This window comes from Stenella coeruleoalba, assembly GCF_951394435.1.
Source record: "Stenella coeruleoalba genome assembly, chromosome: 6".
In the NCBI taxonomy this organism is placed as follows: domain Eukaryota; kingdom Metazoa; phylum Chordata; class Mammalia; order Artiodactyla; family Delphinidae; genus Stenella; species Stenella coeruleoalba.
Window position 1 is genome coordinate 68,086,206 of NC_137151.1, and position 27,373 is coordinate 68,113,578.

The window sequence follows — 27,373 nt, forward strand, 5'->3', positions numbered from 1 at the left end:
TGTATTTATTTATTTATTGTCTGTTTTTCCATGAGGAGTTCCAGATCCATGAGGACTGGGAACTTGTCTGTTTTGCTCATTGCTGTATCCCCAGCACATAATAGGCCGTCAATAAATCTTTGTGAGACAATAAAATATCTAATTATACCAACAATCTTATATGAGTTTTATACAAAAATCTCACCATATTAACTCACATATCTCACACCATATTAACTGTGGTTATTCTTGGGTGTCCAGTTTCCTGATGATTTCGATTATTTCTTTACACTTTTCTGTGTTTTTGTAACTTTTTGCCATAAACATATGACATAATAAGAGAGAAACCAGTGTATTGTTATTATTTTAAAATGCCATGATTTGCAAAAATCACCTGATACCTGAGCTGACCAAATATTCCAAAAGTTCTCATTTTTCCCATGTTATGAATCATGGTGACTCTTCCACAGGGCTCTATTTTTTTTGGTATGCGGGCCTCTCACCGTTGTGGCCTCTCCCGTTGCGGAGCACAGGCTCCGGACGCGCAGGCTCAGCGGCCATGACTCACGGGCCCAGCCGCTCCGCGGCATGTGGGATCCTCCCGGACCGGGGCACGAACCCGTTTCCCCTGCATCGGCAGGTGGACTCTCAACCACTGTGCCACCAGGGAAGCCCAACACAGGGCTCTATCTTGTCAGCCGCTGACTCCTGGTATTTCCTTCCTCTGCCTTTCCCACTGCAACAAGCACCTCGATGGCGTGGAATTTCTTTGGGGGCACTTCTCAGTTAACGAAAGGCACGTACTACTGTGCTCAGTCCACCGTCCTCGGCCCAGCGCCAGCTCAGGAATTGCCAAGATTTCCTGCTCCTCCTCCCAGCCCAGCCTCTTCCTTGAGTTCCTTCCTGGGACCTGCATTGCCAGGTGCCTCGAGGCCTGAGGCAGTGGCTTCACAGGCCCCCTTTTAGCCTCCGAGGGAAAAGGAAGGTTAGCTTGAGGGTAATTATTGAAACCTGAGGCGCCTGATTTAGGATGATTGGCTTGTAATCCTCTTAAGAGACCTCATGCCAGCACCTACCTCCAGAGTCCCACCTGCATAGGGATGGGCAGAAGCCCTCTGAGGAAGCCGTGTCCCAGCAGCCATATTGACCAGCAGGGGTCCGAGCTGTAAGATTCTTTCCTTAGAAGGAGGGCGACTCAGTCCCAAACCTGAGAGCTCTCTTCATTTGTACTCTCATGCATCTTTCTGGCCTGGAGTAGGTAGCCGCACATGGCGAATTAAAGGTTCTCACCCACTGTGAATAGGCACTATTGTTCCACTTCTCACAGCACCTCCCTTAGTTAAAAGGAATTATCCAAGTACAAAATGTAGTCACCCCTTGAAAACCGGAAGCACACCCATGATGACCAGTGGGTGCACAGGCCTGGGCTTGAAGGAAGGGAGTCATCAGAGCATGACAGGATAAGGCTCCTGCTCAGGACCCCGATGGTGGTGAGCATTTTTGAGGTGACCTGGGCGACATTCAGTTATTATTTGTAGACTCAGCGGGGAGGGCCTGTGGGCTGCAGAGAAGCCCTCGGCAGTCCTGGACAGCGGGACAGCGCTGGCTTTGTTTGAGCAAAGATAACTATGCACTGGCTGGTGGGAGGGAGCGCCCTGTCCCGGGACTCCACGCAGGCTAGCAGCTCCAGCCGCCTGTCCGGGGCGGGGTGAGGGGGCTCCTCTTGCTGGCAGCTTAAGTGGGTTACAAGTGTGGTAGTGGCACCGTCTTAGAATGCGCAGCAATGTGCTTAGCAGTCCTTGGTATTTCTGAACCACAGCTGCCCTGGAAGGAACCTAAAAATGCATCCATTGTCCTAGGTCAGTCTCTACTGCCATTTAAAAATCCCGAACCCCCAACTCGGTCCCATCCTTTGTATTTTCTGAATATGCTGGACTTGCCTCTGCATATCACTCCCCGTATGTGAATTATCTATTCACGTGCCTGTTTCCCCTCCTAGACACCATATCTTACATGTGTCTGTCCAGTGTCTGGCACACAGGAGGTGCTCCATCAGTATTTCATGAACCTATTTTTGGAGTCTGTCTTTGAAAGTTCATTTTAAAACATTCCACTAGATGCTGATTCCTTGGAAATGTTTTCACTTATGGCAAGACTCATGGGGGTACTTCTTGGGATTGCCTATTTCTGAGTCTTCAAATGCTGAATAGGGAGGGGGTCTTTAGGGCATCAGGGACACTCAGTGCCTCAAATGGGGTTTGTTACTATTATTTGATAGAATGATTGTTACAATGACAATCTCCTACACGTGTCTGACATCATGATTTAAAGCCCTTTCAATTTTCATAGCGCCTATTATGATGTTCTGATTTCTAAGGCATGGTCGAAGGCATATTTAAAAATCTTATAAAAATCAGACACCTTTGTGATTTATCTGAAAGTCTTATTTTTAGAATCAAGCACCATTTTTCATTCATTCAACACACGTGTACTTCATATCCATTATGTGCCAGGCACTGTATAAGGCACTGAAGATACAGAGATGGAAAGTCATAATTCCTGCTCAGATTAGAGGCGTTGGTACCAAGTGATGAGGGCTACATTCAAGGTGTCATTAAAGGGAGTAATGGGCAGGAGTGCTTGATTCTGCCTGGAGAGAAGTGGGGGGAGGTTTCAGACCAAGATGATGGTGATGCTGATGGTGCTACTGAGGAAGAGGATGACGATGCTGCTATCAGCGATATACAGAGCTTACCACGTGCCAGGCATCTGCTGGGTGCTTTGCACACTTTAACTCCTTACTCCTCACAACCACCCTCTGAGGTAGGGGCTCTTATTATTTCCATTTTACAGACGAGAAAATTGAGGCATGCAGAGATTAGGTAAACTGCTCAAGATTGTACCAGTAAGTAAGTGGTGGAGATTATCTACTATTTCTTGGGTTTCTGAACCAAATAGCAACGATAATACTGGCAAAGTACAGGGGCTTCTGCTACTGCCAAAACCCACTTTCCTTGGCCCCCTTCCTGAGGTGCAGCCCACGTATTTCTTGAGCCAGCCCTTGAGCTTGGCAGTACATCAAGGGCCTTCCTGTTTAGATGGTGAACCTGGTTGGTGACCCTGGCCCCAGTATCAGCCCATGACTGATAAAGGGTCCTGGTCAAGATGTGGGATTTCAAATTGGACAGCCTTGGGCTAGACCTCTGGTCCCGTCAATCCTCCCATGCCTCTGTGGCCTCACATGTTAGCTACTTCTTGCTTCCCCTCCCCCTCACACAAGATGAGGCCCCTGAACCACTCAGATGCTGAAAACGAGCCAACCTGGAAGCCTGTGGAGTTCCCCAGCAAGACTGGAGGCATTGTTCTGCTGCCAGAGGTGGGGTGGGGTGACCCTTTGGCAGGGAGGGCCCGAGGGCTTCCGTGCCCCCGGCAGACATCTGCCTCGGAGGTTTCCTCCGCCTTGCTGTAAGCTTTTCCTTCGGAGGCTGAAGCGAATGGAGTTGAAAGCAGCTACTTCATGGGAACAACAGTTGTGACGGGCTGGAGGGCTGGCAGGAGGACTGGAAGTGGGCTTCACCCGGGGCTGCGTCCCTGGGGTACACCTCAGAGAAACCTTGGGGCCCATGGCATGCTCTCTGTTTACTCAGGGGTTTCCTCACTGAACCCGCTGAGGAAACAGCTTTGTAAGGAAAGGGAAAACATATGGTTTAGGCAAGGGACTCATTGGGCCCAACAGAGTCCAAGTGGCTGCCTCCAAATTGCCTGCCGCTTCAGTGCCAAGGGGGCAGAGTACAGCGCAGCTCCTGCCCTGCCTGGACTTCGGGCTAGCTGTGAGCTCCACCCCTTCAGAGGGGCCGGCCCTGCGGCTGCAGCCTCCTGGGCACACCTGGTGTCTTTTTTTTTTTTTTTTTTGGCTTTTAATGAAATATAATTGGCTTTTATGTTACTTCAAACGGTTCATGAGCCAGAGAATTTGCAAATATAGTATTACATCTAAGGCAACTAGGAATTTAGAGAGAGAAAAAGGGTGGACTGTCAGATGGTGGTTTGCTTTGCTCTGGTCTGATGCCCCCTTTTTTCCTGGCATGTGTACGCGCACTTAGTATCTCTTTTAATTGACCTGCTTCTCTGATTTCTAATGTGGTTATCAAGGAGCTTTCAGACCTTCCCTCTGCTCCTCCCAGTGGCCTTCCTTTTTTTTTTTTTTTTTAATTAATTAATTAATTTATTTTTACATCTTTATTGGAGTATAATTGCTTTACAATGGTGTGTTAGTTTCTGCTTTATAACAAAGTGAATCAGTTATACATATACATATGTTCCCATATCTCTTCCCTCTTGCGTCTCCCTCCCTCCCACCCTCCCTATCCCACCCCCCGGTGGCCTTCCTTTTGAGGGTGCTGCCTATAATGAGATGAGCACATTGGTAGCTATTTGGGAGGTAAAGACAATTAAGTAACTTTCTAGGCTTGATTTGAACTTCTGGGTCCTTTTGGTTTGTGGTCAGTTCCTTAACCTTGTGCTAAAAATCTCAAAAACATTTGGAGTCCTTTCTTTCAGATTTCTGCTTTATTTTGTCTGAGCTGAGCTCTTACAGGTAAACTATTAGTGTCTCTGGTCTCTCGATGCACCTGGTGCCTTTTAGGGAGGGCCATTAACTCTTCCAAGCCTCTTAGGCCCCTTAAGTCATTTCTCAGGGGAAGACATTTGCTTGCTGGTGGCAGAACTATCTGTCTCTTCACTCACTTTACTCCAGCTCACCTTTATCCTTGGTGGAAGGGGTTTTTAAAGCATAAGATACATCAAAATTATGCTGTGAAAGGTTATAATGGCAGCAAGAGAGAGGTTGTCTGATGAGGGCTCCACTTGGAAAAGGAATTCATGCCGCTGTTTCAGAATGAAGGGCAGGCTCCAGAGGCCGTGTGGCTCCAGGCTTTGGTGATGCTAGGGATGGGGGTGGGTGGATGGGTAGAGGCAGAGTGTAGAAGGAAGGAGGGAGGGAAACTGAGGAAGCAGGAACTTAGTCACGGTCGGAGTGTGACTCTGTAGGGTCTGCAAGGTGACTTACTTGGGAGTAAATAGATGATTGTATCATCCTCTGGACTCTCAGCTACAAGAAACACCAGACTCTTTCCGGAATTGGATTGTGGGAGGAGAAAATAGCATGGCCCACTTTGATTCAATGGCTGAGTATCTCCTATGTGCCAGCACCATGTTTCCTGCTGAGGAGAGACCTGTGGGTGCTAAGTGGGGGGCATTTGCTGAGGAGATCGTTCCTGTGGTAATGATCACGGACAGCAGCGATCGATTGAAGGACGAGCAAGAGCCTCTCGTGGGTGGCGGTCTGTGGGGCGTCACAGAGGAGGCACGGCTTCCCTTTCTTGCGAGACGGCAGGACAGAAACAAGGAGTGGGACCCCGAGCAGGACCAGGGACACAGCGTTCCAGAGCCGGCCTTTCAACCTGGCTGTGGTTAGGTCTTTGAGGGAAGACTTTTCGCTGCCTTAAGACCCTCCTTCCTACGAGGGATTACTGGCTCCTGATCAGTCAGTACCCGGGACTCCAGGCTACACTGAAGGGCCTAGCCAGTCTGGGTTTGAAGGCTCAGGGAATTCTCTGGACTCTGGGCTCTTTGGCATCCTGGCAAAGACGCATCAATTATACACATACACTGGGAAATAAGGGAAACCGAGGGAGACCCAGACCCTTTGCTGGAGAGAGTTCCAGCTGAGCAGAGAGCACAGGCCTGGGCTTGAAGGAAGCAGAGCACACAGGCGCTGGGCAGCCCTCAAGCATGTGGCCCTGCTCTGAGGGGTGCTGTGGACACCCACATGGCTTCAGAGTGCCTGGTAAACTGCTCCAGCTCTGACGTTCGGGTCTGCAAATTTCCTGGTCCCTCCTCCAGGGACTTCCACCAGATACAGCATCATATGCCCCGGACTGTTCTACCCGGGACTAATCCCCACCCCACCCAACCTTGTTTATCTGACTCTCTTTCCCATGGGCACATTAAACCTCCTAAAAATGTGTTTGCTTTTTTTCTCCCCCACCTTTGTAACTATTTCAAAAATGTTCTCCTTTTTGCTTCTTCCTTTAAGAATCTTCTAGGAAAGAAAGATCGCAGGATGGTTGGTACAGATAATGAGAAAAGCAGGATTGGGTGGGTAGTTACGATGTCAGGGGATTTGGAAGAAGAAATGCTTCTTTTCCCTCATCATTGCACCCAGGAGAGAAATAGTTGTAGCCATCCTCAGGAATGTGAGCAAAGCAGAGGGTTTTATGGACCTCAGTAGCAAAATGCATTCATCTGCAGTTATATTCACAAGAAGATTTTAAACATAATCAAGAATTAGACACAGTCATTCTGAAACTAGGGGAAGGTGTCAGGGGTTGATCTTAGACTATCGCAGCCAGTGTTTGCTGCAGGACCTACAGTGTACGAGGCATCTGGATGTCAGCTGAGAACTCTCCTGTCTACAACATCCAAGGGGGAGGATCCACAGAGGAAAGGTTTTTCTCAAGTTGAGCAATGGTCCTTAGGATTCAATGCCTTATTCTGCTTTAGTAAGACCAGTATTGCCATATTCTCTCACACTGTAGACTGTTTAGAATTTACAAAATGCACTTTTAGAGTGTTACTTAATGCTTAGTGCTCTGATAACACATTATTCCATTTCTAGGTTTGTTTGTTTTTGAGATCTGAGCATGTTTAACTCAAATTCTCTGTATAGAGCCTGTGTTAAGGCCTCTGGTACTTAGCATGTTTATTTTTTATTTCCAACTGGAAAAGTCTTAAAAACAGAATGCTTTCCTTTCTTTTTCTTTCCTTTCCTTTCTTTCCCATCATTTCCCCTTCCCCTTCCTCCCTGCCTTCCTCTCTCCCTCCCTCCCTTCCTTTATTCCTTCCTTTCTATAGTCTTTTTGTCAAAAAGAAGCCTTCTCAGTGTGAAATTTTCAGCACAATAGTTACATTTTCCATTGCCACGTTGTACTTGGAAGATGCATACCTTGATCCTGCCCCTACTTGCAGACACACTTGGCAGCTACCATAGCTCAAGTCCTTATCATCTCTCCCTTTTATTACTGTAATTATATAACTGCTTTTCTTATCTCCACTCTTATTCCCCTTCTTATCCATCAACCACATGGTTGTCAAACTGAACTTTGAAAGTACAGATCTAAGGAAGTTGACAACACACAGGCCAGGATATGAGGAAGTGAGCCATCTCAGAGATGCTGTGGGTGTGAATGGGTGCCCCCTTTGAAGGGCAATATGGTCATGTCTATCAGAGTTATAAGAACAGACACCCTTTAACTCAAGGTTCTACTTCCAGGGATTTATTCTGTAAGTTACCCTTGTACATGCAAGGATGTATGTGTGAGGATGTCAATTAAGGCATTGTTTACAAAGCAAGATACTGGAAACAAGCTGAGGCACCATTGGTAAGAGCTATTGAATGATGGTAACTGGATGATGGAGTTTGTAAGAACTATTTGCTGGTTGCTCTTCCAGAATCCATTCCCGTTCGTCCCTTCTAATGATTGGTTTGTGTTGATCCCAGTCCCATTTCTAGGGGTGGAAGCCCGTCAGTCCGTCAAGCTCCTCTCTCTGCTTTTCCCCAAGCTCCACTCGGGGCACTACTGTCATCCTCGGGGGCCTTCCTTCTTGGGTACGCCCACAGTGCTTGGTGGTGCCTTTCCCTTTCTTGCTACCCACCACATTTGATTGTAATTATTTGTTTATACCTACACCACCTGCTATTCTGTGAGTGAGTTCTCTGAGGGACCCATGTCTCCCTGGACCTAGGATAGTCAGTGCTTGTGACATGATGGGAAGAGGCACCTTGTAGCTGTCCCGTGAACAAAAAAGGTAGGTTCAGATTCCAGCTGTCTTTTTACTAAACTCTTCCATCCCTTTCGGATTTCTTTTCTCTTGCGGCTGCAAATTCTTATCTGTTCTTTGTCTCTCTGCCCAGTAACAATTAGCCAGGTTGTAGCAGAGCTAGAGTTCCCAGCCCAGCCCAGCTTGCATTTCCTCACTCTTAGCAGCTGGGGGGAGTCCTCTTTCACTTCACCCAGGATGTATCTGAGATTCACAGCAGGTCCAATGACCTGCTCTTTGTCTGCCTTGACATGTACAGTCTGTCATAAAGTGTTCATCCAGTTCAGAAAATTTTAAAAGCTGCGAGAGAATAGAAGAGTGAAAAGAGAATTTGTAGAAATGTAGTCAGTCACTTGGGCTTCAGTCACTTGGGCGTCCGTCCCATTCAGCAGTCTACTGCCTCAGGAAACCAGGGAACCTGGAGATGTGTACAGGAGCTATTCCCATGGAACCATCATTCCTGTTAAATAATCACCAAGCCTAGGAGAAATCTGGCATCTGCACATAAAATCAGCGAGGCAGAGTCTTTCCAGGAAAGAAACACAGTGAGACAATGGTGTGTTCCTCATTCACGCAGAGACGCTGACTGGCCTCGCTCAGGGAGGTGCTGACTGCCGCTGGGCCTGCGCCTGCTGGAGCATCGTTGGGGCCCAGGAAGGACCTGGCTGGCTGTTGGCTGGCTAGTGAGGCACAAGGAAAATGATGAGCCATCAATTCTATTCGTGGTTTCCAGCTTCAAGAGCAGTGACTGTTTGAGGGTGTCAGGTGTCGGGGTCTGGGGAAGATGCAGTGTCCAAGGTGTTGCACAGCAGATTCAGGGCTGTTGCTAGCCTATATAGTGTCTTTGCATGAATCAGAAAAAAAGTGCCCCCTCTGGGCTGACCCGGCTCCATACTAGGGCAGAAGCCTTGCATTTGGAGGCGTCTCTGTTCAAAGAAAGAGTGCTCGTTACTCTGGGTGGGCACGGCCCCATGCCAGGCACCTAGATCTCAATGCCCACTTGCCTTCTCAGCTGGGAGCCATTATGCAGCACAGGAACCACATGGCCATACTTGTGGCCAAGAAGGTATAGCTTTGGGGGTGTTTAGAAAGGAGAGGTAAGAGAAAAGTGAATTGATTATTCAGGGTTGTTTTTCTCAAAGTGCGGAACTCCCTATCACAGTCTCCTAGGTGTACTCGATAAGAGTGCATATTCCTGGGACCCACCTCAGAACCACTGAATTAAACGCTCTGAAGGGTGGGACCCAGCAATCTGGATATTTAACTAGCCCCCTAGAGGATTCTATTGACACCCCCCACCCCCCCCAACCCCGCCAAAACTTAAGAACTGCTGGTTTATCAACTGTTGTGTCAGAAGTCCTTGAGATCTGTGTATCTGGGAATCTAGAACTCTGACTGGACAGAGCAGACAGAGACGGTTCTCAGCTCTGCAGTGTCACCTCCTCGTGTGTCCTTGAGGTCTTCCCAAAGGCTGCTTCTCTGCGGTTTGGGGCTGATGTCATTGTTTTTCCTGGCACCGCTGCTTTGTTGTTTCCAAAAAGCACTTTAAAAAGTGTCAGCTTTTAGGATAAAAACTCTAGGAATCGTGAAACAAAGAGTGGGTAGGACTCAGATAATTCCACACTTGTCCTTCCTCCTTGGCCTCAGGCTTCTTTCCTGCCTCCGGGTCCTGCGGCAGAGAACGTTTCTGGCTGAGTCATTTCAAGGAATTCTCCTGGAGATACTGTGTTTCCATTTTGGTTTCAATTTATATGAAGGTTAAATTACATTGTTCTAAATTCCAAGGGTCTGATCAGTTTGCTTTGTTGAACTGGTGTTTCTGTCCTTTGAGTAACCCTTGAAATATGATGTGAGTGGCCCATAATCTGGCCACCTCTCTTTTATTTAGGGAGTTTCACTGGAACAGAGTTTTACCTGAGCCCACACGTGCTTACTTGCACCTTATATTATAGACACCCATTGCTCTGGGCCACAGGGAGGCACTCATACACCCAGCCTCCCTCCTTGGGGGATGAATGGAATGTTTGTGTCCCATAACCCCCCCAATGTGATGGTATTAGGAGGTGGGGCCTTTGGGAGGTGATTAGGTCATGAGGGTAGAGCCCTCATGAATCGGATAAAAGACACCCCAGGGAACTCCTTTATCCCTTCTGCCACGTGAAGACACGGTGAAAAGATGGCCATCGATGAACCAGGAAGCAGGCCATCACCAGACACTGGATCTGCCAGTGTCTTGATCTTGGACCTCCTAGCCTCCAGAACTGTGAGAAATAAGTGTTTGTTGTTTAAGTCACCAAGCCTTACCCAGTGATATTTTTGTTATAGCAGCCCAAACGGACTAAGATATTCACACTGTTGCCCTTGTGCTGAGCACAGGGCAAGATATGCTAGTGTGAGGGGTTGAGACCGTGCCCTGCCTTCAAGGAGTTTAATCTAGACTCCCACTGTCCCATACAATAGCCACCAGCCTCATGTGGTTATTGAGCACTTGAAATGTCCGAATGGAGACATGCTGTAAGTATAGAATACACACCAGATTTCAAAGCTCTGTAGGAAAAGAAGTGCGTGTGAAGTATCTCATTAACATCTGTTTTATGTTGGTTACATGATGAAATCATAATATTTTCAATATAGTAGGTTAAATAAAACTTGTTAAAATTAATTTCACCTATTTGTTTTTACTTTTTTAATGAGGCTGCTAGAAAATTGAAAATGACACGTATGGCTCGCATTATATGATTATTGGACGGTGCTCTCTAGAGGGTGAGAAAACAAGTATAATTGACTATCATAAAGAAATATGATTACTGTTGGGATAGGAGAAGGACAGTTCCTAGGGCGAGCTAGGAACTGTTTGAAAGAGCCCTAACTCAGCCTTGGGAGCTGGGGGAGGGCTTCCAGGAGGAGGTGATATCTAATTAAGACTCAAAAGTTGAGTAAGAGTGAGGTGCACAGTGAGATAGTGACCGGCATTGGAGGTGACAGAGCATGGTGCATTCTGGAAGCTGGGAGCAGTTCATCAGGGCTGTAGCTGAGTCGGGGTGGGGAAGTGGGCAGAGCTAGGCTGGAGAGGGAGGGTGGGTTCAGGATGTGGGGAGGGGGCACTCTGCTTCTTTCTGCAAGGGAGAGCTATGACCGCCTTTTCCTGGAAATGGGATTGGAGGTGTTAGAGATGAATGGGCATTTGGTTTCCTTTCCACCTGGGGTGGGCAGTGGAGTGAGGGGAGACACTCAGCAGTGTGTGGAGGGGGTAGGACACCTGTCCCTTTGCCAGGTGTGGAACTGATGAGTTAGAGCAACTCTTATCAGTGAGATTATGTATGCAGAAAGGCTTTGGGCGTATAACGCCCCTGTGTAGACGTTAGTTCGTTATGTTTAATTGGACCTTGATCTTACCATCAGAATATTGAAATTATAAATCTTATCTTTGGGAAAGTTGGAATATTTGCTTCAGATTTTAGCCTGTTTTGTTCTTAGAGGAGGTGATTCTCAATAAGAACAATCTTAATAAGGATAATGATAACTCTTTTTAAAGCAAAAGAATCTGAAGAGAGTAGCAGTTCTGACACGGAGGTTCAGAATTTTGTAGGAATGGTACAGCCCAGGTCACAAACCAAGGATATTACACCTTCTTCTCTTCTCTCAGGATGCCGTGCCTCCAGAAGTGAAAGGCCAAAGATTTATATATAAGATAATCTTCAGAATCCCTCTGTTCTTGCACAGTGCATCTTTACCCAGATGCCTAGTATTGTCATCAAAATTCCAGCAGAGCAGTCAGCTAAATGCTTGGTGGGGGACGTTCAGGAGGTCTCACTTCCGTGTGTGGCTTGGCTTTGCTCTTAACACGCAGTAAAATTGTTAGCATCTGAGAGTACACTTATCCTGAAATGGTTAGTTTGCACATTGTCTTCTTTGCCTTGGGCTTTTTCTAGGGATGGGGGAAAGGCAGAATTTGTCCAGAGCAAACACTTTTCCACAGATAAATGTCCTTTGACCCCTAGAAGGCTCAGAATTGGATTACGTCCTCCTAAGAAAAGAGATTCTCCAAGGAAAGGGGATGATTTTGGACATTCGCTCGTTCATTCTTTCCGTTTATTGAGCACCTACTATGTGCCAGAGGCTGTACTAGTCACTCTTGGAGAAAAGGTGAATACAAAAGGAGCCCTAACTTGGATTGAGCTCATAATCAGAGAGGTGGACATATCAGTTCTGATGTAGTTTAATGTTACACTAAAGGTGGGTACACACAGCTATGAAGGCCTGTGAAGGGAGGAAAGCGTTCAAGTTCTGTCTGGATGGGGGTAGGAAAGGCAGGAGAGCCCTCACCTAGGAGGGCTGGGCCTTGAAGCATGAGCAGCAGAAGGTAGAGGATATTCGGGGGCTAGAGTGGCACGGACATATATACACTACCAAATGTAAAATAGATAGCTAGTGGGAAGCAGCCGCAGAGCACAGGGAGATCAACTCGGTGCTTTGTGACCACCTAGAGGGGTGGGATAGGGAGGGTGGGAGGGAGACGCAAGAGGGAGGAGATATGGGGACATATGTATACGTATAACTGATTCACTTCGTTATAAAGCAGAAACTAACACACCATTGTAAAGCAATTATACTCCAAAGAAGATATTAAAAAAATAAAATAAAATCTTTGCCAAAAAAAAAGAAAGTGCATGGCCTGCTTGGGGAGTGGTGGGCTGGTGAGTGAGGGGCGTGAAGGAGAGAGTGTTGAGATGGGACAGGTGGGTACAGGAAGAACCAGGAAGCACTGGATATGGCACCTGTAGGGAGTGGACTTCTTTCAGGCGAGTGTCCAGATGGAGAGAGACAAGCTCTAGTCTGTGGTAGAAAGAGCTCCGGTAGTGGGGAAGCCTAGATTGGAGGAGGAAGGACGGGTCAGCAGCCCGGAGTCCAGTGATTTGGAAATCTATAACTGTCTGCGATTCCTTTCCTTCTCTCTGGAGCATGTCCAGCCAGGCCCCTGGACCCCCAGGCAAAGGTGGTCTTGTCTTACAGCAGAAGAAGCCTCTGACTCCTTACACAGGGAACCACGGGGATTCATACAGACCGATTTCCCCCTTGGCCCATTCTCCTGGCTTAGAAAGCACCTTAGCCACCAGGTGGAGATAGCTCAGTCTCAGGGCCTGGCCTGCTGTGGCAGGGGCTGTCTGGCTGGTGGTTTGAGGGCCCGGCCCTGGCCTGGCGCCTGGGTCTCTAAGGCTGGCTGGGAGGCTGGACTCTCTCCACTCAGTGATGCTGGGTCTACAGGACCATTGCAGAGTGGCAGGAACCTTGGTGAAATGTGAAATTTCCGTTGGCCGCCTGCCACAGTTCCCACTGTATACTGACACTCCACCCAGAGGCAGGATGCCCTGCCCTGTGGAGCGGTTGGGAGTGATAAATACATTTGTTTTGAATTAGAACCTTTCCTGGCACTGAGGAGAAATGCAGCTGTGGTTGCCTGGCCTCGCTGCTCCCAAGCCTCCGCACAGCCTACTCTCCGGCACAATCTGGAGCCAGAGGTAGTGATTACGTTGGCTTGCCCGAGCCCAAACCTCCAAGGACGGGGCGCTGAGATGAAGCGCCCTCAGACGGATTATCAACATCAAAGGTACCCTAATCACACCACACTAGGTAATCAAAGCCCAGCACGGCCTTTCCCAACATGTCCCTTATTATGGCAATGCACTCTGTTTGTTTCAACCCTGTGAGTGGAGGTCAGATTGCCCTGAGTCACCTCAAGGACAGAAGCTGACTTACCCAGGTCGTGAAGCAGCATTTGTTTCACTCTTCACCTGCTTAGCAAAGTTGAGCAATTGAGTGTATTTTTAAAAATGCTCCAGAGGCTTCCGTCAACTCCAAACCCTAGATGCAGCCCTGATAGAACTGCCCTTGGCAGGAGCAGGCTGGCCAGGAGAGATGCACCAGGCGAATAGGGGCTGGGGCTCCTCGGGCAGCTCCTCAGGACAGCTGGCCCCTGCACTGTGAATGTCCCTGTGCAAATGCCCATAGACAGATACTACCTGCTGGGCACCTGTATGCGCCAATGGCTGTGCTGATTGTGTGAGCCAGAAACAGCAGTTTTCATTTATGCTGCAGTGTGTAATAATAACCATGACTTTGTCTGGATAGCCGGTTCTCTGTGGTTGATATGTTTTGGCTAATTTCTTAAATTAAGGTATTGTAAGTTTTTTTGCTCTTCATTGTCCCAAGCTGGTAATGTATGTTATCTCTTGATAAAAAAACAAAACCCAAACGTCAACCCTTCTTTTCCTAAGTCATGGTTGTTCTGTTTAAGCATAACTTAAAGAGGGCCTGACGGCCACGGATTTGCTGAATCAACAAACACTATAACATTGCAGTTAAGAACATTCAGTCAGGGACTTCCCTGGTGGTTAAGAATCCGCCTGCCAGTGCAGGGGACACGGGTTCGAGTCCTGATCCAGGAAGATCCCACATGCCTTGGAACAACTAAGCCCGTGTGCCACAACTACTGAAGCCCGTGCGCCCAGAGCCCGTGTTCCGCAACAAGAGAAGCCACCGCAATGAGAAGCCCGAGCACCACGATGAAGAGTAGCCCCCGCTCGCCACAACTATAGAAAGCCTGTGAGCAGCAATGAAGACCCAACGCAGCCAAAATAAATAAATAAATAAATAAGCACCATTCAGTCAGATGACACACCCACTAGGTCAGAAACTCCCAAAGCTGTGTGATCCCGGGCAAGTTAAGTTCAATTTCTTCATCCATAAAAGGTAGACACAAATGTTACCTACTTCTGTTGTGAGAATTAAAAGGAAACCCAGGTAAAGGTACTAAATAAGTATTCACTAATACGGTTAAGCGCCTACTCTGTGCCAGGTGAGTAGAATATAGATATCCATATTCTAGATGAGTAGAATATGGCCCTTACCAACAGGAGTTCCAAGACTAGTGTGGAAAGCAGATATGGACCCATACTAAGCATGGAAATACAGGCACATACAAAGTACTACTGGCTCAGGAGGATTCATTGGGTAATCAGGGAAGACTTCACAGAAGAGGCAACCTTTAGCTGAGCATTGAAGGATGATTAGGAGTTCACCAGGTAGACAAAGATGAGGAAGAATATTCTGGACAGTACCAGCAGCTTGTACAAAGAGAGGTAGGAAAGAGTGTGGCCCAATCAGAGAACCATAGGAGTTATTAAAAGATATAAAAATTTAAAAGGATAGAACTGTGACTCTAATAGAATTATAAATTGAGCATCTGTCAGAGGTTTTATTGAACTCATTAATTAATGAGAAAACCAGTAAGATGTTATAAATTGTTCAAAGGAGAATTCAAAGAACATTCATCTGTAAGTTATCAGAAATGATGAAAAGAATTTAAGAATAGATGCAAAAACAGTCAATATCCACCGGTGCATCTCCAGGGACACAGTTTGCACTTCTGTGGCCAAGACTCATTTGCATCACTTTCACTAGTGTACAGCTTACAGAAATAAGATAGGAAATAGCCTACAACTTACAGAAATGAAATATAAAATAGTCTACAACTCACAGAAATAAACTAGCTCAAGACCAAGGAAAGATAAGGGTAACCCAGTAGGGTGCACCAGACAGGACACCCAGTAATCCATTTTGGGCCCGTTTCAACATTTTTCGCATTTTTCCTGACAGAGTGGGTTAATTTATTGGAGAATCATAGTGGAGGGTGGGGCGTGGATGACAGGGAGATAAGGCCTGAAGTGTAGGCAGGGACCAGACCACAAAGAGCCTAGACCATCATGCCAGGGAGTCTGAATTCTACCCTGCAGCCCACAGGGTCCAGGATGGACTGTGGGAGACTAAGTCCGGAAGACTGGGCCCGGTGGGGTGGGCGGGGGAAAAGTGACGAAGCCCTGAAACAAGGTGGTGAGAATAGAAATGGAGACGTTGGATTGAACTGGATACAGAATGAAGGGACATCTGGGGTGACTCAGGTTTCAGGAGGACAGAGAGATGTGATGAAATAATCTGAAGACGCTTTGTGGGAAATCTTCTAGCACGTGCACCCAAAGGTGATGTTCTCTCGGGAGGCCTTCATTGTGTCTGTTGAAATGTAGACCTTCGACTCTGACCTGACTTCTCCGTTAAAGAGAAGACATTTTCAAACAGATATCTTTCCTGGGAGAGGACGCACACCTTGATTTTTCTCTGGATCTTCTAAATGTGCTGATTCCCAAGCTACACTTTGGAAAATTCTCATAAATCAACTTCTCTCCCTAACCCGTTTGGATCCCTTGAGTCTGTCATGTAAATGGGTGTTCATTTCGCGCCTCTAACCTCGCCACCCTACCCCCCTCCATTCTCCCCCCCTCTCTGCCCTATCCTGGGAGATGGCTGACTTCCCCAGATTGTATCACCTGACTCCCCTGTCCTCCGCCTTCTGATTGGCTTTTGTGCCTGGAGAGTGGGATGAGAGAAAAGGCAGAATATTCATTTCTCTGGCCCCCTCCCTACTTTGGCAGGTTCTGGCTCTGCTGTGTCCCTCGTGACAACACCATTCCCCGGCTTCAGCTCTCAACCAGGATCTCCAACACCCCTCCCTCCTTTGCCTCTCTGGGCCTCGGAGAGTGTCAGGGGGTAAATTTTATCCCTCCAAAATTCCTAGTTTTTTTTTTTCCCCACAAATGTAGGCATATAATAGAACTCTAAGTGCCATGTGTATAGATATTTTTTATGATAACTAAAAAAAAATGTTTTATGGACATATAGTTGATTTACAATGTTGTGTTAGTTTCAGGTGTACAGCAAAGTGAATCTGTTGAAATCCTAACCCCTGGAACCTCAGAACGTAACCTTACTTGGAATAGGGATCATTGCAGATGTAATTAGTTAAGATGAGGTCATACTGGAGTAGGGTGGGCCCCTAATCCAATATGACTGATGTCCTTATCAAAAGGGGAGATTTGGACACAGACGTGCGCACAGGGAGAACGCCATGTGAAGACTGGACCTAGGCTGCCACAAGCCAAGGAACTACCAGAATCTAGGAGAGGGGCTGGAACAGATTGTTTGCTAGAGCCTTCAAAGAAAGCATGACGCTGCTAACACCTTGAGTTCAGTCATCTGGACTCCAGAGCTGTGAGATAATAAATTGCGGTTGTTTAAACCGTCCAATTTGAGGTAACCTGTGTTGGCAGCTCTAGCAACCAGAGTGGTGGCAGTTTTCTGCTGTGGCTTGTCCCTTAACCCACACCTCCAAAAAAACTATCCCTTCATTAAAAAGTCTCTTCAGAATTCCCGGTTGAGTGAGCCATCTGTTTCTGGCCAGGACATCACTATAGACTCACTGTTGTGTGACGGTGTTACTCCCCTTTCCCTTTTTGCCTTTCCTCTGAGAAATGTTATAGTCCTGGTCTTTTATGCTCTTCTGAGTCGTTTTGCATTGGAGTCATTGTTTTCGGTTAACCCTAGGAGTATTATTGTGGAGAACAGTCTGCATTTTCTTAGCCCGCTACTTCTGCAAAGGGCAGCATGCAGAGGAAAAGGTGGTGGCAGGAAACACGCACAACTTTCTCAGTGTTTTCCACGACAGCCAAACTCTTGAATGTTCATGCCGACAAGCTGGGTAACTGGCTTGGCATTCTAGGCCCTCAGGCTTCCATTTCCATATTGGGATCACATCCCTGTACGGGTCTTAACCTTCAACTCCAGGAAAAGCAATATTAGACCCAAATGGACACACTTGTTTGTGTCAGGCCTCAGCGCAGTAGAAGGCTTGTTGTGTGCCGTGGAGTGTGGCATCCCATCTGCCCCTGCACACTGCAAACACAAGTATCTCTTTATCCCAGCAGTCCTTTCCCCTCTTCTTCATGCGAGTCTCTGAACAAAGGTTAGCCTGTATTCTTTGGCTGAGTGTCCAGATTTCTCCTCTCACCAGCACAATGAAAAGATCTCTTCTTAGCCTAGTAGTCTTATTTATTTTCTCCAGTCAAGACAAGACACATCACCAGTTATTATCAGGGGTGATAAAGTGACACTTAAGCAAGGTCATACAGATGGCAGATGTCCGTACTGTTAATCTTCTCAGACTTGAAATACCAGCATCTGTTCTTTTAAATGTGAGTGGCACTTAAGTATTTAAAAGCCTGTTAGATTTATCCCATTCTAGAATTTTATCTCTACAGAATGTGTGTCAAACAGGTAGCTCTGTGGTGGTCTGAGAATCCTCACGGCAGTGCAGTAATAAAGTTTACAAAAATAAACTTCTTTCATATTGTTACTTAATATTTTCCAGTAGCTTTCAAAGTAGTTCTTTTCACAAAAATTATCTGGCCTATTAGAGTAGCCTGGATCCTGCCCCAATTTACCAATCATCTTTTCTCTGGCCAGTGGGCTCCCTGATATACAGACAGTAAATGGGTAAATATTTATATTTTAATATTTTTGCTTTTTATTCTTGGCAAGTGATTCTGGCTTTCCATTTTGGCGAGTGTTATAAAACTGCTTTTAAGAAAGCACAAGTGATATGTAGATTTGACAAACATTTTTGAAGATGGAATGACCAAAAAGTAGAGGAAATCATGGTTTTCAAAATGCAAATGATTCCTCATCCAGCAAATAGATCTAGTTCCCACAAAGATTTCAGTGCAATCTGAATAGAAATGGAATAGAAAGAAAAGTCAGAGGCTTTTCCCTTTGCCCAGCCCTAACGGATCTTGTGACCTGAACACGTGTGCCAGTCCTCATGATTGTGGCTGAGACCCTCAGGCTGCACCCTGCATCTCACAGGTGGATTCAGAGACACCCCCCCCCCTCTGCTTGGGGGCACAGTCAAAGTGGCTTCCACAGAACCAGGAGCGTGCCTGGGGAGGAACTCGCTCGGTCTGTAAAGACAGCACCTCCTAGGTAAGCCGAGGCTGTGCCTGAGAATGAGCCCAACTTCATTTGCAGAGTCCACACCAGGCTCCTTTTAGGGCCGTCATATATTCACATGGTGTATTCGTCCCCTAGAGCTGCTATTACAAATTACCAGACACTTGGTGGCTTAAAAACAACAGATATTTATTCTCTCACAGTTCTGGAGGCCAGAAGTCTGAAATCCAGATGTTAGCAGGGCCGGTTCCTTCTGGGAGTTAAGGGAAAAACACCCCATGCCTCTCTTGTAGCTTCTGGTGTTTGCTGGCAGTCCTTGGCGTTCCTTGGCTTGTAGATGCATTGCTCTGGTCTCTGCCCCTGCCTTCACTCGGCCTTCTCTTCTGTGTGGTCATCCAAATTTCCCTCTTTTTATAAGGACAACAGTCATTGGATTAGGACCTCCCCTAATCCAGTGTGACTCCATCTTAACTTAATTACATCTGCAAAGACCCTATTTCCAAATAAGGTATCACATACACAGGTCCTGGGGTTAAGGCTCCAACACCTATTTTGCAGGGGCAGGGGGTGAGGACACAGTTCCACCCATACACATGGTAACTAGAAGCTACAACATTTTAGAATTAAAGGATGATGCTCAGGTATTGCCGATGTGGCCGAGAGTGGAATACTGGGTCTCCACTGCCTGTGTTAGGTGCTGATGGCGCTCACGTCCGTTTCCTTATCAGCAGGCTGGGAGGATAACAGCATTGCCCACCGCCGGAGTCTGTGTGAGGATTAAGTGGATAATTCATGTGAAACAGCACCTGGCACAGAGAAAGCCGTGATAAATGTTACATACCTTTAGATAGCCTCCATATATGACCAGTCAGCCTCCCGTAAACTAGCAAGTGTCACAAAGGATCCTTGACAATAAAAAATGACACCTTCTGGTCTGGAAAATACAAGTAAGCTTTGAGGAATCAAGAGTAAGTGCTTATGTATGGTTACATTTTGATTTGAAAGAATGACCCTTTTGATGGTCATATAACACTGTGGTTTCTTGTATAAACTCTCAGAATATCTTCTATTTGAACAAGGCTTTTCAGTTTTCTAAGTGTGTTCATTTGATTCTCACACAAACCCTGAGAAACTGGCAGAGTAGGTATTGATAATCCCATTTTATAGATAAAGAAACTGAGACAAGGGTTAAGCGATTTGCTTTAGATCAGTGAGTTCAGCGGAGGGGGCTGGCTGCCCAACCAATTTGTATTCCCTCCTTTCCCTTGGTAACAAGACCCCTGTATTGTTCAGGTAAGGATATGTGCAGTTAATAAAGAACATTCCCAGATTCTTTTGCTAACAGGGCTGGCCAGTGACGTGTAAGCAGCAGTGGCACATGGGAAAACTTCCAAGACAACCCTTTAGAGGAGGTCAGTTCATCTGGCAGGGGCCCTTTTGTGTGTGTATGTGTGTGTGTGTGTGTGTGTGTGTGTGTGTGTGTGTGTGTGTTCATTTGCCCAGGGCTGGTTGGTTCACATTTGAAGTCCCTAATCAGGAATCCACACCCCAGAGCATTGTAGGTACATTTGGAGGGTCCTGGTCAGGAGTCCACTCTCCAAAGGTAGCAGAAGACAGCCACCTGCATCTTGACTAGGGGGTCTGTTAATGAGCACAAGGATTTGCAAGGACGAACTGTGGATTGGCTAGGAACGTCGTAAAGGGCGCTGTGCCCTTGCATTCATGTGGTGTTAGAGTGAGTCCACCTGATGGACCCTACCCCTACCACCACCTTGGAGAAGCGCTAGGATGGAGGCTTTGTTGAGTTTTGTGCACTGATGAGTCCCAGGGGATTTGACCACTAATGCAGCTGGGAGTTGAGCTGATTCTGTGGTTGGAGTGCCGTCACCTCTCCCTCCCTTGAGTGAACTTCCCGTGCAAGCTGATGTCAATCACTACGTCTTTGAGCGTCCAGTTCTCTGAGTGGTCTGATGTTTTTGTGCTTGCTTCTGTGTAAATGTTTGTATGTGTGGCGGAATTCTGAATGAGACCTGCTTTCATCTGGACACCGTCCTCATAGGGAGGTATTCGGGGAGGGGAACTAGAGCGCTCACATACCTCTAACCAGCGGAGTCGCCGTTAGCTACTGAAAAGAGCCTGATGAATGTCTTAGGCCAAATTGACGGAGGTCAATGTCAACGCCCAGGCAGCCATGTTTGAACGCATGACTGTCCCACTGGATCTGGTTTCTTGGAGCAGGTGGAGACACTGGCCCGAGCAGCGCCACTCTTTCCTGCAATGGTGGAACTGAGACTGAAAACTACTGGTCTCAGGCTCTATTCATTGCTGAAACGGAGGTAATATAAACCCAGGCATGCTGGGGAAGCCGTGTGAATGGACAGGGAAGAAAGCAGTTCTGCCAAGGGAAAAGGGGGGGGCACACCTGCACAGAGGCGGGGCTGAGAGACCATGTGGCCTCACAGCATGAGGATAGAGAAGAGCAGGACGGTGGGGAGCCTTCTGGGTTCCCGCTGACTTGCTAGTTCTGGCTTTCAGCTCCTCGGGAATGTCTAACTGATTTCTTGCCCTGAGGTTCCAGGCTCTACCTCTATCTTTGTCATAAATTACTCTTTATTATTGCTTAAGTGTTTGAAGTGCTTTCTGTTCCTTCAACCGAAGGAACCTTGATGCAATTCGATGTCACTCTGGAATGTATATAAATACCTTCTGAAAATGTTTGTAAACCTGTAGACTCTATTAATACCCATTTCTCCCAGCCTCATTAACATCGTCTTGATAAAGGACACACACACATATGCACTGCACTCACGCTCAGTTCAAATACCAGGTACAACTCCCCACGCGCCTACATGTCTTAGCCACACATGCATTTCTCAGACTCCATAATTCACTGGACTAGATCTTAAGCAGACTGAATAAACCAATGAATAGAAAAAAGATTGCTAAACTTTTCTTTGAGGTACATCCCCCTTCTTAGCAATAAATTAAGTTCAAGGGCAAATTTGCAGCAGACCTCATAGCACAGCTCTTGGGCTGATTCTAGTCCTTTACCACACAAAGCACAAGAAGTGTCTTGTGTTAAGAATGGTCATCCCTTCATTCCGCAGCCCTGCCGTGTGCTCTGTTCTGCACCAGATGCCGTGAATGCAAAGGTGTGTGAGATTCAGCCCCGCTGTGAGTCATCCCCACGGCAATTTCCTGACGTTACAGTGCTACCTCCTTTCCTCAGTTATCTCTTCTGGCTACCCAGTTTTCCCATGCCACTCTCACACCACTGTTACAGATTCCGTACCTCCAGGCTCTGACTCTTTCTTTCTAGAAGTTTTCCTTTCTTTGTTCTCTCTGGAATCAGGAAATGACAACTCTCTCTTACTTGCGATTCTTTCCCCAAATACGTCACCCATCAGGAAGTGGTGTTACCTCAAACGGACTGGACATGCTGTCTCCTCAGGGCTTCACCCTGGCTGTTCCCTCTGCTGGGAAACCTCCTGCCCAGATATCTCCTGGGCTCATTCCCTCACCTCTTTCAAGGCTTTGCTCAAATGTCACCTCTCCTGACCACCTGCCTCAGCACTCCCCCTTCCCCTTTACCCTGCACTTTTTCTTTTCCCACCATCCAACATGCTGTATAATTTACTTTTTTTGTTTTTAATGCTTATTGTTAGAATGTAAGCACCCCAAGGGCAGGGGTCTTTGTTTTGCTCATGCTGTATCCCAAAGGCCTAGAACAGTACCTGGCATTCAGTAGGCCTGCGATGAACCTTTGCTGAGTGCTTGAGTGAGTGGTGATGTAACCAGCGGGACCATATGGGGCCTTCCCAGGGACAGACCTCTCACTGTATCCTCTGCCTGCCTCTTGTCTGTAGAAAAGCTTCCCCTGAGTCACAAAAGCCTGACTCAAGAATTGATGATTGAAAGGATGTGAACAGGTGGTGACAAGGATGACAGTCAGACCTGGAGGGCTGGTGACAGTTTGAACAGTGGATCAGCCATGTAGCAGCCACAGAATCTTTAGTTCCTCCCTGAAGGACATAGATAACAGTGTCTGAGGCACTTTCCTGAATTGTTCTGCAGATACTAAAACCACCACCAGAGAGAAAAAGCTAACTGCATAATAAGCAGACTGTAGCCATGACATAAGCTGCTCCACCTTGCACAGTTACAAGAACTGGCCTCAATGAAATGGGAACACACCTACCCTGGAATTGCAGATTAACTGCGCTTAAAGCAATCAAGATGATGCTGACCATACCACCGCATGGCCAGTTTCAGGATGATTGTTGGAGCTGACTGTGCTGTTCTGCACGCAGCCCTCCCACCTGTGCACCCCTGAAACTCCCCTTTAAAACCTTTTGTCCCCTGATACCTGGGAGATAGTTTTGGAATGCTAGGCTGCCATCTTCCCAGGTTGGCGACTTCCTGAAGAAAGCACCTTTCTTTTTGCACCAACCCTTGGCTCTCAAACATTGATTTTTCAGTGATGAGCAGCTGAACCCAGTTCAGTTCTGGCTCTAGCCAGTAACAGTGATGTGGGACAAGTCCATTTGGGTGAGACACGAAAGCAAACCATCAGAACCTCCTTCAGTCAGGTGTTCGAAATTAAACTCACTCAGGTGACCTTAATGAAGGCAACACTCAGCACAGAGGTTAATTGGGGCTAGTTTTGTCAAGTTAAAAAAAGTAAAGACTCTGCAGGTACACAAAGCAGTCGGCATCCAGGGGCATAAAGTGTGCAGACCTGTGCCGTGCTCTATGAGAGAATGCATGATAGAACTACTGATGGAGAGTAGTTTTGATTGTGTGTTATATTTGGGTAGGTAGTTATTCATCCAATATTTTATGTCCTAACTTTCTTTCCTTTTGATGTCATTAACTATTAGGTTTATGTTAAGCATTATTGTTAAAAGAACAGCATTTAAAAAGATAAGAGAAAGTTGGACTATGTTGGGGAGAAATGGATTATTAGGTCGTGATGCAGACACGAGATACTTATGAACACCTGTTCTGGCCTGCCTGGTAGAGTGGAGGGCGCTAATTCTGAGTTGGAAGGTCCAGGTCAAGTTTTGGCTTGACCTCTTCCTCGCAGTCTTGGGTAAATAATTTCATCTTGTTTGGGCTTACTTAGATCATCTGTAAAAGAAGGGGATTGGACCAGATAAATTTAAGATCTTTTGTAGCTCCTAAGGGCTGTGATGTGGGATGTGTCCTGGGCATCGTGTCATCTCCTATGGCCCATAGAAGAGTGGAGACGATCCCAAGCCCTCACAGGGGTCAATGTTTGGCAGGTAACATATGTGTCAAATCTTACTTAGTTTATAAAGAGGCAAAATACTACAGGAAAACATTCCACTTTTTTGAGTGAGTATTGACTTTAAAATGCATTGGGAAGTAGAGGCTATTTTAAGTTGGAAAGTGAGAAGTTGATCATCTAAGAAAGACCATCTAAAGTAAAGATAAGGTAAGGACACAAAGGGAACTAGAATGTCCCCTCCTGCAATGGACTGAAAGTTTGTGTCCTCCAAATTCATATGTTAAATCCTAACCCCCAGTATGATGGTATTTGGAGGTGGGGCCTTGGGGAGGTGATTGGGTTGTAAGAGTGGAGCCCTCATGAATGGAAACAGTACTCTTACAAAAGAGACCCCAGAGAACTGAGTGGTTGCAGAGAAAAGACCTGCAGAGAATGCCATTTGGGGTCCCACCCTGAAAAGGCTGGCTCACCACCCGGTCTCCATCAATGAAATTTACCAGCCAACAAGCCCTGCCCACACCTCAAAGCAAACCCACGAATCAGATTTTTAGATCTTAGACTTCAATGTGGATGCACATCCAGGAGTCACCTGATTCGGAGGAAAGCCACCAAGATGAAAGAGTCCAAAAACATTCCAGCAGGGAAAAGATTTAGGAGGAAACAGAAACAATGCAGGGGAACAGACTAAAACTTCACAAACACCCAACACATATATATAATATTCTTTGGGAGATAAGAAGTAGTGCCGTACCCATTAATCAGAGGCAGAATGCTTAAATCCTGGAATGATAAAAGCACAAGAAAGAGAATCTCTCAGAAATTAAAAATAGAAGAGCTAAAAAAGGAGATTTGGCAGATAAAATGGGAAGATCTCCCAGAAAGATGAACCAAAAGATAAAGATGTCCAGGAAGGAAGAAATGATAAGAAAAAATAAAGGAATTAGTCCTGGAAGGCCAGTCTTCACCCAATAGGAATTCCAGAAAGAGAGAATAAAGAAAACAGGGTGAAAGAATTGGCAAAGAAAAAATACCAGGAAATTTCCCTGTGAATTTGAAAAGATCCACACCACGTTGTTACACCACTTTGAAATTTCAGAAACTGTGGATAAAGACCCTAGAGGGATAAAAACAGGTTCCATTTAAAGGAACAGGAGTTGCGATGGCCCAGGACTTCTCAATAGCAACGCTCAATGTCAGAAGACCAAGGATATCAAACTTCAGTTCATTTCTGTCCTCAGTGGCAACAACATCTAATAATGTAAACACGAACTGTTGATTTAACCAAAAATTATTATTTATCTGTGTTGAGAGAATGGGGGAGGCAAAATAGGGAGGCAGATGTAAGAGTCCTCTAACATAATAGGAAGCCAATAAGTCACGTCCCAAATGGATAAATCAGTAGCAGTATAAGCTTATTATTCAGAAATCTGGGGGAAAGTATAAGAAACGGCTGAAAAGGACAGGTTGGGGAGAGGAGCGGGAGACTGTCTTTTTCATTATAAGGCTTGTGTTATTAAACTTCGCAAAGTACTTGTAGGCGCTAGATGCTAAAATCCGTGGAAGGACGTTGAAAAAAAGATCGTATTTCCTCTTTTCCGTCCCCTGATCTGGTTGCTTTTCCTTCTCCGAGGTGGCGCCTGACCCTGGCTGTCTTGTAAGCCCTCCAGTGTTAGGGGATTGGGGTTCCCCTTGCTTGGGGGTACAGAGGCTTGTCTCATGGACCAGTCCTTACATAATGTAGAAGAAAAAGAAGTTTCCGATATGCCTTTGTGCCTGAGCTCCCGTGGACATAAAAATCATGAACATTGTTCTTTGTGTTCATGGCGATATTTATGCGAAGTTCTTTTGCCTTGCGGCGTTTATCTTTTGGCGGAGCTTGTCAGGCCTGTAGTGGACTCAGGTGATGAGTAAAGCCTGAGTCCCCTTGTTCCTCCTCCTGGTGACCCCACCCTGAGCCTGAACTAGCAGTGGCTTCGTGAGCCTGTCTATTGTCTAATGGGGTAAAGCCAGCCTTACTTTTGATGTCTTACAGGTTGGAAGAATTTTCTTTCTTGGCATTGACGTGAACTTGGGTTCGCAAAAATCAACTCAGGACAATTATGTCACGAAGACATGGAAATGAATCCTTGAAAAAAAGTTGGGGCGAGAGAAAAAAGCTAGATTAGGCAACACCTCCCCACCCTCTGCCCTTTAGAAGTTTTAATAGACCCCTCAGAAGTGCTGCAGATTAGGGAAAAGAAAGAGCTGAAATATATGCTGTAGATCTTGTTTCTTTGGGGTTTGTGTTCTCACACCTAGGGGTGTCTCCTTCCTATAAATCACAAATTCCTGGAGTGCCTCACAAAAGGGGCTGCTTCCCTGAACCTCTTGCTTGGGGTGGGGCTGGACGGGCAGCAGCGGGCACCATTTGTGGGAAGGGAGGATGCGGCCAGTGGAGGCTGCCAAAATTCAGTGACCCTCAGGAACAAGCAGTGAGTCTGCAGACCTCCTGGCAGCAGCAGCGGGAGGGGCCCTCGGCCAGGACACAGTGCTTCCTTCCCCAAGGGGCTTCCTTCTCCTCCCTTCAGGGATTGAGGTCCATTTCACGTTACCAGGCGAAGGAGCCCGCACAAGTAAACGCCGTGGACTACACTGCCTGGACTTGGCGCATGTCCCCTCCGTGCGCTCCTTTTTCCATTCTCTCTCTCTCTCTCTCTGTTTTCCTTCTTTTTCTTATAGGATCTGATAACTTTTCAGCTAACTGCTGAATCTTCTGGGCCAAATAGACACACGTGTGCTTCTCTGAGTTTGTTGCGATGAAGGGAGGTGGGGGAATTTATATTTCCTAAATTTGTCTTATTTAACAATTCTCCCGATGTTTTAAAAGATAAAAACACCAGGCCTGCCCTTGGATGAGATCCGGGCTTAGTTAAATCAAGAGCAAGCCAGTCTAGCTCAGCCTCAAACTAGGGTGTGTGGGAGCGGAATTCTTGGTGAGAGCCACCCTTATCTGATTAAGAACACTCATTAACATTTGAAAAGCAGGTGGTGCCTCAGCTCTGCTTCTACTTGCCTGATTTCAAGAAGCTTGTCCAGGCCCCGATTTTCTCTTCCAGAAGATTCCTCCCATGGCTCTGCTCCTGTACCCACCAAGGAAATCAATCACCCTCATCTCTTGTACAACCGACTATTTAGAAGATTCTGAAAGATGCTGGTGTTTTTGCCGTGTTTATCACAACAAAAGGCTGATGCGTTCAGTGGCTGTCCAGCCAGAGGGGGTTATGGAGTAAACTTCAACGTGTCCATCCAGCCTCCCTCCCTGGGGCTTTCAAGTCTTCTCAGGGTAGCCTCCGCTCCTGATGGCAAGGAGGACACTTTACTGGCCCCTCCCATGGAGTAAGTTTGCTTCCTTAAGAAAAAAGGGAAAGCCAGATACTACTTTCCTAT

At 46.6% G+C, this 27,373-nt stretch overlaps 1 long non-coding RNA gene across 2 annotated transcripts in view; it reads left to right on the forward strand.

The window, feature by feature from the left end:
• Positions 1-27,373, forward strand: part of LOC307188169 — a 182,585-nt gene that overhangs the window by 154,033 nt on the left and 1,179 nt on the right. The window lies entirely within an intron of this gene.